The sequence below is a fragment of the Equus przewalskii genome, chromosome 9, assembly GCF_037783145.1.
Source record: "Equus przewalskii isolate Varuska chromosome 9, EquPr2, whole genome shotgun sequence".
Classification (NCBI taxonomy): domain Eukaryota; kingdom Metazoa; phylum Chordata; class Mammalia; order Perissodactyla; family Equidae; genus Equus; species Equus przewalskii.
Window position 1 is genome coordinate 26,813,457 of NC_091839.1, and position 13,145 is coordinate 26,826,601.

A 13,145-nucleotide genomic window follows, 5' to 3' on the forward strand; every position below is an offset into this window, starting at 1 on the left:
TGCCCTCACCCATACAGCCTGCACCCATTGAGGTCATGGACACAGAGGAGCAACAAGGAAGAATAATCACCCCCACACCTTCAATAGGTGCTACTGCAGTTCTTGGTATGGGCACTCTCCAAGAAGGTGCTCAGATATGAAGAACTGACAAGTGAATTGATTAGTGAATAGTTGGGAATAGCCTATCCATTACTGACGGCATTCCTAATTCTAATTTGATACCACAGGGAACTAGGAAGACATGTCAAAAGCAGAAGAAGAAATGGAACAGTACTAGATCATTACACACACACACACACACACACACACACACACTCACAACAAATAAATCCTCTTAATACTATCTACCTTTTAAGAAGTCGTGTGGCAGGTAACATGTGGGCGAGAAGAATGTTTCTGTCTCTTTCTAAATTGACTGTCCTTGCACTGGTCTTTTGAGCAGGACAGTTCTACTCATTGTGTGTGTGAGAAAACTTCCCACAGGGCTGCACTAACTCAGCTAGCTTGTGCTTTTACAGTCAGCTCTTGTCAATTACCAGATCAGTTTACCTGTCCTTCCACCTTCGGGCTTGTATGGGTAAAACTCTTCAGGCATAACTAAAGCAACCAGGGCAAGATGGCATATATACGATTATACGTCCTTAGGTTTCTATCTCTGAATCTCAACTAGATGGAAATATTGGAGACCCATTTAGTTTGCAGGAAAAATGCCTTGCATTGCTTTGGTCAAAGCATTAGGACTATGGGATGCTTAAGGGGCAAAGTTTATTTTCTTTTACTCATGTTCTGCCCTTATTTTTTGATGGTTCAAACTTATAACTGTTGTATCAGAGGAACATTTCCACAAAGTGTCTGTTGGAAATTAACAGTCTCAATCATCTGATGACTTTATTTTTTAACGCATTTATCTAAAAGTGAGTCATATGAAATTTCGTTTGTTTGTTTAGATTCCAGGTCCTTGGTAAACACATGTTAGGTATGATGGAAATCATTCCAAAGGAGCAATGTGGAAATACCTGTAGAGAAATGCATTTGAACTACTGTGATATAAAACTGTACTTTACAATGGAAATTTCATGTACACACAAAAATTCTTTTCTTTTTTTCTGCTTTATTTCCCCAAATCCCCCCGGCACATAGTTGTATATCTTAGTTGCAGGTCCTTCTAGTTGTGGCATGTGGGACACCGCCTCAATGTGGGCTGACGAGTGGTGCCATGTCCGTGCCCAGGATCCGAACTGGCGAAACCCTGGCCCGCCGCAGCGGAGCCCATGAACTTAATCACTTGGACACGGGGCCGGCTCCTGTACACACAAAAATTCTGTTTGTAATTTACCTTCATTTCTCTGGCATTAAATGCTTATATGAATAATAATATGCCAACGTTCTACCATTTAAAAAAAGAATGATACAGAAATTCTGTGGCTAAATAATACAATGAATGAAATGAAAAACGTAATGGAGAGCCTCAGCATCCAACTTGATCAAGCAAAAGAAAGAAGCTGTAACTGGAAGACAGGTCTTTAAATTTTCCAATGAGGGGAGAAAAAAGAAAAAAAAAAGAAAAACAGAGAAGAAAGCCTACATGGATTATGGAACAGGAAGCAAAACATTATTCAAATTATGGGAGCCCTAGATAAAGAGAGAAATAAAGGATAAAAAGCTTATTTAAAGAAGTAATGGTGAAAACTTCCCAAAGCTATGGAGAGAAGTGGACATCCAGCTACATGATGCTCATAGGTGCCATACAGATTCAATCCAAAGAGAACGTCACTGAGACACTTTCTAATAAACCTGTTGAAAAGCATTTACAAAGAGAACATTTTGACAACAGCTAGCGAAAACAAACTCATGTTATACAAGCGAATCCTGCAAGGATATCAGTTTATTTCTCAGCAGAAAACTTACAAGCCAGGAGAGAGTGGGAAGATAGATGCAAACTACAGTCATGTGCCGCATAATGACATTTCAGTAAACGACCCACCACATATAGGATAGTGGTCACATATAAGACTTATATAGGAACTGAAAAATTCCTATTGCCTAGCAACACTGTAACCATTGTAATGTTGTAGCGTAATGAATTACTCACGTTTGGGGTAATCAGGGTGTAAACAAACCTTCTGAGCTGCCAGTTGCATAAAAGCATAGCACATATAACTATGTATGGTGAATAATAATTGATAATGACAATAAACAACTATGTTACTGGTTTATGTGTTTATTCACAGTCATGCTTTGCCTGGAGAAGGGGATACATTCTGAGAAATGCAACGTAAGGTAATTTCATCGTTGTGCAAACATCACAGTGTCCTTAAGCAAACCTAGAGGGTATGGCCTACTACACATCTAGGCTATATGGTACTAATCTTATGGGACCACTGTCATATACGTGGTCCGTCCTTGACCGAAACATCATTATGGGGTGTATGACTGTACTATATCGTACTTTTTTTTTTTGCAGGGGAAGATTTGCCCTAAGCTAACATCTGTTGCCAATCCTCATCCTTCTTCCTTCTTCCCCACCTCCAAAGCCCCAGCACATAGCTGTGTATAGTTGTCAGTTCTTCTGGTTCTTCTATGTGAGCCACCACCACAGCATGGCTCCTGACAGATGAGTGGTATCGTTCTGCACCCAGGAACCAAACCTTGGCAGCCAGAGCAGAGCATACCCAAAGTTAAAACTGCTAGGCCATCAGGGCTGGTTCTACTATACTGTACTTTTTATTGTTATTTTAGAGGATACTCTTTCCACTTACAAAAAAAAAAATTTAACTGTAAAACATTATGCCAGGTTTTGCCAACAGTGGCCTCATACATCTCATGTTTACTGAGTCTCTTAATTGCATCCTTTTCTCCTGTGCTCCATTTAATCTCATGTCAATTTGTTCATCATGGCCCCTAAGCAAACAAAATTCAATGCTAATGCTGCCAGTAAGAGGCCACATCAGATGACTGACCTGGAAACCAAATTAAAACTGATTAAGGACCACAAGGGTGGGAAATCAATGATGGTTATTGCTCACTAGTCAGACATCTCCCATTCCACTATAGCTACAATCTTGAAGAACAAGACCAAAGTGATAGAATGTGTTAAGGGATCTGCTTCATTGAAGGCGATAAGACTAACAAAAATTCAAGAAGGACCTACATGAGACATGGAGAAACTTCTAATGACCTGGATTGAAGATCAGACATAGAAGCATCTCTCTCTTAGCACCATGACGATCACGGCCAAAGCAGTAAGTTTTTTGCGATGTTGAAAGAAAAGGCTCGACTCGACTATAATGTTGACTTTACTGCTACCTCTGGGTGGTTTAAATGATTCCAGAATTGTTATTCATTACATAATGTGAAAGTGCGCAGTGAGTCTGTGAGTGCTGATGTGAAGGCAGCTGAAGAACTTTTGGAAACCCCAGATAAGCTGATTGTGGAGGAAAATTACTTGCCAGAGCAAATATTCAACATGGATGAAACCTCTCTATTCTGGGAATGGATGCCTGAAAGGAATTTAACGCATAAGAAGGCCGAGTCAATGCCAGGTTTCAAGACTTTTAAGGACAGGATAACAGTCACACCTTGGGGGCAATGTTGCAGGGTACAGATTGAAACCCTTTGTACAGTGAGAACCCCAGGGCCTTCAAGCCTGTCAATAAGTACACACTGCCAGTGAATGACAGGAGCCATGAGAAGTCATGGATGACCCAGCTCCTCTTCCATGATGCCCTCCTCAGTTGTTATGCCAGCGAAATTGAGAAGTACTGTTTTGAGAATGACAGACCTTTCAATATTTTGTGTGTTGTGGATTATGGTCCCAGACATCCTCCTTTTACTGGTGATCTTCATCCCAATACCAAAGTGGTGTTTCCCCCTCCAAACACCACCTCTTTGGTCCAACTAATGGATCAAGGAGTTACAGCTTCCTTTAAGGCCTACTACCCAAGGAAGACCCTTAGCCCAGGCTATTGCTGCAACTGAGGAAGACACTGAGGCAATTCTGGAAGGATTACAACATCTATGACTACATCAAGAACCTTAGTAACATTCTAACTGTGCTGAGAAAAAGAGCTTGCTTCCTTCCTATTTTTCAGACATTTATATCCAACAATAGCTATAAAGACATTAAATGTCCACACAAAAATTGCAAATAAAATACACTGTCTTCTTGCTCTTCATGCTACATGGAGTGAAGCTCATGGAATGGATGTTGTGAGGTTTAGTATGTTTGCTCAACAAGAAGAATAATCCAGACAGGTTATAAGAGGAAACACAGAGGACATACTAGGCAGTTCAAGGCAAGCACATGAGATGAGACAATGCCTCTGGGTCCTTTACAATATGGCCCTTCCAATTCTATGTCACTATTTGTGACCTCAGAAAGTATAACTCTTTTTCTATGTAACATTTCTTACTGAATTTTCTGAGACGTGATGTATTCCTTCATAAGAACATAACATTTACCTGGTAACAGTGGTTACTTCCCAACTCTACACCTGCTGCCAGGACAGTGGCTGCAGTGATGCATCTGTGCAAGCGTGGAAAGTGGGCACCTGAACCTGACATGAAGGTTTGGGACACAACAAGCTCATCTCCTTGCTGGGAAGTGATTATCATTTCACTGGGAAGTACGGCGGCAGTGTCTGCAGAGGGAGTGGAGAGTTTCTCTGGAAAACAAGTGAGGAGAGCAAATTACAGAGGGTTACTCAAACAGATTAATGGGGATGTCCATTGAGAAGGACTCAATAGCTAGAGGAGAAAGGGATCCGTGAATCCTGAGAACAGATGTGTTGACTAGGAGACACTGAGTTCTAATATGTGAGAAAATTAAGTAGAGACCATGGCTATGCTAGAAACTTGACTAGCATGAAACTCTTGTATCTTCAAGGTGGGAATCCTTTTCAATCATCACAACTCTGAGGAAAAACAAACCTGGAGGGAAAGGAATGGCAAGGTGAGAGTAGAACGACGTGGAAGAATGTGGAAGGAAAGCTTCAACAAACATTGACTGAACATCTCATCTGACTCAGAGGCTCATCCAGACCAATATCATACATCAGGGAACAAAAGAATGTGTCCTCATACAGCCTTCATTCAAACTGAAGGGAGTAGCCAATAGTCACAAAGAAAACATGTAATATAGTAAATTATAAGGTGACACGTGTGCAAATATAAAACAGCAGCACTGAAAATGACAAGCGTGGGGGGTCAGGAGGATTTCAAGGAAATAGAGGGCTCAGCGTTGTTCTCATTGTAGAGATGGTATTGCAGCACACAACTAGAGGGCGGGAGAGAGTGACTTGTGAGGATATATGGGGAAGATGTTCCTTGGAGAAGAAACAGACGGTATAAGGTCCCAGGGGCAAGAGCAGGGCTGGAGTTCCAGAGCACTCATGTGGCGATGGTACCCGTTCCAGGGTGGCTGGTAATGTTTTGGGGGGTGTTTTAATAAACCATACAGAACACTTCCCATATGTTCACATTCCCATAAGTGCATCCACAGGCCTGTACACCAGACCTCCTCATCAACTACCTTCTCAACTCTTCCTTCTTTGCCAGGGCAGATCATCGGCTGCTGCCCTGGGATCTATATATGTTGCCACCTCGGGATACTTATTATTCCACACAAAATGGATGACCAGCTCACAGCTCCACCCATTGGGAAAGTTTGTCTTCTCCACTGTCTTTCCAGGACATCCTGATTGTAGCTGTGACGCAGCCTCCACTAATTTCTACTTCCCTCACAAATCAAAGCGACCCAAGCAGAACCCAAGCTCAGGCTTTCTCCTCCCCTTAGCTGGCTGTGCAGATCACCCAGGATACCCAGGATACTGCAGTGAGCTGTTCCTACCGTGCTGGGGTCTCCCCTACCTGCTCATGCAGCCTGCTTGTATTCTCTGGAGTTGATCTGGCTCGATCCTGCCTGTACATCTCTCCCGTACAATGGAACTCAGCAGTGCCCGTCTGACCTTATGACTTGGATGGTCCAAGAGAACTCTCCTCACAGTGGGTCGTTCTGGATGCATGGAGATGATGCCCCGTATTTCAGTCTTCTGTTATTATGTGGGCACAATGACACAACACAAGTTGTTTCACAGTGATTTATAAATCTGTACTGCAGATGGCATGGACTTCCTCTAGAGCCTCAGCAGCCTGCACTGTGATTCCCCAGATGGGACTTGCTAACACCCTACACTGCATCCTTCTCCACCACAGACACCATCCACACCAAGGAGTCTGCTGAACCATATGGCCCCAGTGGCAGGACTGCTTGTGCCACAGCCCAGATCTGTGCCAACTTCTTCCTGCTCTAGGAACCCCTCAAGCTGGCCTGTCTTCCACAAACACTAGTGGACGTATAGTATTCCTGTTGCAGAAAAGGTGCCTCTTGAAGTCAAAGGAGCCTACCAGGCACTGTGCTTCCTTCTATTTATTTATTTTCAAGGACATTCAAAAAAACACACATTAGAATTATAAAGACTGATTACACAAAGTGTTGGTGAGGATCTTGAAAACCCAAATTCTTATACACTACTGTTTGGAACATAACATTGTATAACCACTTTGGAACCATGTGGCAGTTTCTTTTCTTTTCTTTTTTTGAGGAAGATTAGCCCTGAGCTAACATCTGCTGCTAACTCTCCTCTTTTTGCTGAGGAAGACTGGCCCTGAGCTAACATCCACGCCCATATTACTCTACTCTATATATGAGACGCCCATCACAGCATGGCTTGCCAAGCGGTGCCATGTCTGTACCTGGGATCCGAACTGGTGAACCCCCGGCTGCCGAAGTGGAACATGCGCACTTAACCGCTGCACCAGTGGGCTGGCCCCCATTTGGCAGTTTCTTAAAGACAAACATGTTAACTTACCATCTGACCTAGGATTACACTCTAGATATTAACTCAAAAAATGAAACATGTTTTCATATAAAGGCTTGACATAAGTATCTTTGGTAGCTTTATCTCTAATAGCCAAACCTGGAAACAACATACATTTAAAGAAAGAGATAAATGGATAAAACATTGTGTCCTATCCATACATAGATTATTCAGCAATAAAAAGAATAAGTTATACACACAACAAAGATAAAACTCAAAATAATTATGCAGTAAGAAAGAAACCACAAAAATGGAATAAAGATTTGATTTATTTAAAATTCTAAGAGCCAGCCCTGTGGCCAAGTGTTTAAAGTTCAGCATGCTCTGCTTCAGCAGACAGGGTTCGTGGGTTCTAATCCCGGTTGCAGACCTACTCTGCTCATCAGCCATGCTGTGGAAGCATCCCACGTACAAACAATAGAGGAAGATAGGCACAGATGTTAGCTCAGGTCTAATCTTCCTCAAGTGAAAAAAAAGGAGGATTGGCAACAGATGTTAGCTTGGGGCCTATCTTCCTCACAAAAAATAAATAAATAAAATTCTAGAAAAGGAAAATTAATATATACTGAAATAAAGTAGATAAATGATTGTCTAAGGAAGGAAGATCATGGAAGGCAGGGAGAGAGGGATTCTCTAGGGGCAGGAGGTAATGTTGGGAAACATTGTTACACTCATTATCTTGTTCTTGATGATGAATTTACCAGTGTATGTGTGCGTGTGCACGTGTGTCTGTTTCTGTGGGATGGGTGGGAAGAGAATGCGCTACAAACACATATACATATTTGCCATGAATATTTCAAACTTTATGGATTAAATATGTGCTATTTATTACATGTAAATTGTACCTCACTAAAGTGTTGGAGAATTGTTTCTACATAAAATTCTGCATTTCCCACTTGGCTTGAGAACCTCAGAGATTTGAAATTGCTGTATATTTTTTCTTTTTTCTTTTTTGTTTTAAACATTGGCACCTGAGCTAACAACTGTTGCCAATATTCTTTTTCCGTTTTTTTTTCTTTCTGCTTTTTCTCCCCAAATCCCCCCAGTACATAGTTGTATATTTTAGTTGTGGGTCCTTCTAGATGTGGCATGTGGGACACCGCCTCAACGTGGCCTGATGAGCGGTGTCATGTCCGCGCCCAGGATCCAAACCAGTGAAACCCTGGGCCGCCATAGCAGAGCACACAAATTTAAGCACTCGGCCATGGGGCTGGCCCTGTATTTTTTTTCTTAAAGCTAAATTCATTCAGTTTGAAAGAGTATCCTTTATAACAAGATTTCTAATTTCTCACTTTCTTAGTATCAATTTTCTCTCAAAGGTAAATATCTATTGCATGAGAAAACCTCTAAGACCTATTTTTAAGTGTAAAAAACAAAAAGTTATAGAGCAAAACACGATTAGATTCTATTTCTGTAAAACAAAACAAAACCCTGCATAGAAAAAGGTATGGAAGGATATCCACCTATCTGTTAGCAGTGCCTGGGAGGAGAGTGGAATTGAGGAGGGCGCTATGTAAAGGATTCATATTTTTTCATTCTATATAATTATTTCTTTTTTCACAAGAAATGTATATTTTTAAAGTTTTTAAAATAACTTTTTTAATGCTTTTTAAAAAATAATGGTGTTGATAGGCAGTAGTAAGCTTTCTAAATATCCTTACATGGAAAAATAAAAACCCCCAAATTTAAATTAATTGGTCCACGAAATCCAAAATTCTGGGAACCAGTACTCTAAGAATCAGTATTAATTAGCTTCTTAATCACTAGTCATAGTTCTTTAGCTCTTTTTATCCTCAAACCGTTAGAGCAGCGTTTCTCAAACTGTGGGCTGTAAGCCAATAGTGACCTTGAAATCACTTGGTGGATCATAACAAGGATATTTTAAAATAGAACAAAAAATATCAAGTGTTGCAAATAATAAGCATTAAGAATCATCTTGTGAAAATGTTTCACTTGTGTGTGTATGTACACACACTGAGTTATGATGTAAAATGTTTTTTTAATGAGTTGTGATAAAAAAAAGTTTTAAAAATATTGCTTTGGAGAGGCCTGACACTGAAAAATGGGTTAGTAGGGATGGGAGGAAGTCCAGTCTCTGACCAGCCTATAGGCTATGGTTACCACTAAAGCACTGCGAGGTGACATTAAGATGAGGGCTGAATACAGCTCTCCAGGGGGCAGAGGATTCTCCAGCCCTGCCACTAAAGCGATGGAGCAATTATGAAAGTGGGAAGGCAAAGTAGACAGAGGCGGTCCATGCAGTGGTAAGGGCTTTGGAGTCGGCAATCCTGAGTTTTAGTCTCTGCTTTTCCAGTTGATCCCCTGGGATCTTAAGCTCCTCACTCCCTTTGCCTTTCTGAGCCTCAGCTTCCTTCTCTACAAGGATCTTGCCGGCAGGGATACGTGAAAGCAGCAAAGAGCAGAATTCGATTTCAATTTCAAAGTTCTGGGTACATTTAAGAAATTTGTTTCTCTTAGGGCTTCTCAGCATCTGTGAGGATGAATTATTTTTACAAATTTATGTGGTACTTCATATGCATTGTTTCATAGGAAAAAAGGATAGGCCATCATAACCCTACACTTTAAAACAGAACACAAATGACACAAGAGGAAAAAAAACCTACAAATGATAAGCTAATCAAGTTTTCTTTAGCTGACATACATATATCATACTCCTAAGAAACAACAGGAAAAATTACCAGATTCTTCCACTTACTCCCTCACATTTTTGTCTATTTCAAAGCATGTGATCCAAGGGGCAGAAGAACACTAAGCCTCAAGGTTACTGCTCTACAACACGAAAACATGGGAGTTAGAATGGACCGAATTCTCACGGGCAGACACCTCACTCCAGGCCTGGGAAAACAGTTGGGAATTGGGGAAGTGTGAAGATAGGAAACAGTCACAGACACATCAGGTTGCAAAGCCGTTGTCACTAACCCCCACAGAGGGTAAGTCAAGCCAGAGCCCAGACACGATCAGCAAACTTTCTAGCTACTAAGCAACCTTGGATTGTCAGAGATTAGTAACTACTGGGTTAGAAAAGACTACCTCCCACGCCAAGGTGTCACCTCAAGAACATGTCCTATCTTCCCTGTCCCATCTCTGTGCCTTAATCTTTAATTTCAACATGTTTATAAGTGTATCACGCTTTTTATGCAATAACTAGACTCTCAAGAGATCAGGGGTACACAAATGAAATAATATGTATAAGAGTCATTTGATTTCTTCCCTATTCTGGTGGTGATTTTTTTGCTAACAGTTGACTGTGGGAAAATCATCCATTCAAAGGCAAAAAATAAACCACAGCCAGTCAAGTTGGTGTCATGATTACCTTCAAACCTGAGGCAAAAAAAAGGAGGAGGTTATTTCTCCCTTCAACCTTTTCAGTTCAGAAGGGAAGAAATCAGATTTAACCTCTTAGAAGTGGAGCTCCACGAGAATGGTTCATCAAATGGCCACTAACTAGGGAGGACTGAGGCTTGACCATGGCATTAGCCCATTGGGAAGAGCAAGGAGGAGGATGAAGAGGCAAGTTCTTTAATATGGGCGGCTCTCCCAGCAGCACAGGAAAATATAAATAGGAAAGGTTTCTTAGCCTGCCAATCCCGTCTAGAGCCAGACTCCCTTCCTCAGGCCCCCTTCCACTTGTAGCTTTGAGTTCCTGTGCCAACTACATACAAAGCCTCCAGAAGTCTGTCACTTATCAATAGAGACAGTTCCAGATACATAGCCCCTGCAGTCTAGCCTACTCCCAAACCCCATAAGGTTACTTTGCTACATAAGAGGCAGACTAGAGGTCTTCTAATCCAGTTTCTCTGTATTTTACAGTGAGGAAACTGAGGCAAATAAAGTCAATCGACTTGCCAGGTTACCTTGGCAACTATACCTCTGAAGTAAGCAGGAGATTCTGAACTGAACTCCAAAGAGGGCACCAGGCCAGGAACAAGAGCTTAGGCTGGATAGAGTTCTGCCTCTATTCAGTTTAAGTAAGTACTTCTTTTGGGACTAAAAACAAGTTAGGAAGACCCAGGCCTTCCCTGGGAACTGGGATCCTATCCCATGGCCTTCTGACAGAAGGACTCACTCATTACTATGCCTCTCTAGAAGTTCTTGACCAAACCGGGCCAAGCTGGTTGCAATAGAAGCAATTGAATGGAAGGTGATAGGGAAAGAAGTGGTAACTTTTTCAGGATTCAATGGGCCTTGGGATTAACGTAAAAGATTTACTGAGTATGGAAGATAGGGCAGAAGCTAGTAAATGCCTTCAACTCTTCAACTTTGTTTAGACCAAAATCACCAGAATCTTGAACAGAGAGTTTCACTATTTGGTTCAGCTCTTTTTCATCATGTTGACCCAATGTTAATCGATGAGTCACTGGTTCAAACCAGAGTCCTTCCACTTCCCCCACTTCTCCCTTATATTTCTCCAAGAGGCAAAAAGCATACTTATCTCTCATCAGCATGGTAGTATAAACTCCCTATTATTGACCTGGAAAGATTGGCATGCCCTTCCCCACTATCTGCCTAGCAAACTCCTAATGCATCTTTAAGGTCATTTCAAATGTCACCTTCTCCACAAAATTGCATAATTACCCTCTTACCCCAGCAGAATTCATCACTGATTCCTCTGGGTCCCATGGTATAAAGAATATATTTCTATGACAGCAGTTATTACATTATATGAGTTCATTGTTTGTGTCTATCTACTCTGCTAAACTATGAACTTCTCAGAAAGTGTGACTATTTTTTATGTCATCTTGAGCCTCGAGAGCAGAGCACAATGCCTGGTCCCTAGTAGGTGCTCATTAAATGCTCCCTCAGTTAATTAAGACCAAAGCTATCCTGCTTCCCTCCTCCATCTACTCCTCCCTCCGTACCATCTGGATAGATTCTTACCCAGTTCCATTTGGGAATGTTTTTAATAGGCCTCAGAGAACCAAATCTCTTCCTTTCGTCTTTGTGATCTCCCTTGGACGAAGGGCCCTCTTGGGACCCAGCCCACAAGGTACTGTTGCAACTCACATGAGCTGACTGCTTTTCCTGTCACCTGTTACTTTGCCTCAGATGGCCTAATCACACCCAATATGTGGCCCTTCCACCCTAAGACTGAAGCAACTGTGGCTGAAAAAACTAAGTTCTCTGAATTTTCAGTTGATGTTAAATGTTTAAAAAACTTTGGGTCATTATTTCTATTAATTCCTGAACTTGAGAAACACAAGTTAAAAAAAAAAAAATCAAATCACCACAGAGCGAAAGGACACTCTGAAAAGATACCCACTGCCCCTAAACAGAAGCTACAGCCTGGACCCAGAAATCTGCACACGCTGTGCTCACCTAGGCTCCTGACTCAGCTCAGTTACTGTTCAGTCAATGACTAAATTGTTCCTAAAACACTCTTGGGAAGTGGGAGTGTATTGTATAGGGTTTTAAGGTATCCCTCTTCCTAGATGCCTGCTGCATTTCCTTATTTTAAGTTCATTGACTCACACTTTAATTACTTTCCAATCTGAAATGCCTTAGTATTAGAGAGCAGGCCAGACGCTTGCTTCTCCCACCCTGTGCCTCCTCACAAGTCAAATTCCTATCAGTGCACACAAACAAGCAAACCATAGAAGAGCAATCCTTGCTCGTGGGCAAAGTAAGAGTTAGAAGATATGAGGTGTGACTTCAAGGGCGATGGGAAAACTCTCTTCACCAAACATAGTTTTGTAACTCCAGATCTATGTTTGAAATTCCATATTGATAATTCCACTCCTTAGCTCTCTTCCCTCTTAAGGAGCAAAAACTCTTGGAAGAATTAATACTTTAAGTGACTATTTGTTACTTCCACCTTAATATGGAGCAATTCCAGATCATTTCTTGAAGGTAGGATTTGATTAAGGAGAAGGTGGAAAAGACAAAAGGGATGTACAGAAGAAAGAGATAGGATACCAACAAGATGTAGAAAATGGCAAAGCCTAGAGAAGATTAAGAACACACACACACACACACACACACACACATCTACACAATATTTCTAGGACTGGCTTTGCAGGAGAGAAAATAAAAGCTTTTGGGGGACAACATCGAGGTTACTGAGAGCACTGTACAAAGGCTGGGCACATTAGAGGGTTTCTAAAGCCAAGAAGGACAAATTCAATTAATAAGGTGGTAGTAGGAAATGTCCCAGTTGTACTGAGGTTTAGAGGAAAACCAATTTCAAACCCAGAGAAACTTGGGAGCTTCTATCACTACAGAACGACAGATACGGCTGCTCCTTAGGAG

At 41.5% G+C, this 13,145-nt stretch overlaps 1 pseudogene; it reads left to right on the forward strand.

Annotated features, from left to right (window-relative positions):
* The first annotated feature begins 390 nt into the window (after nt 1–390).
* LOC103565798 (phosphatidylinositol N-acetylglucosaminyltransferase subunit Y-like) lies at nt 391–601 on the forward strand (annotated as a pseudogene).
* Nucleotides 602–13,145: the final 12,544 nt, after the last annotated feature.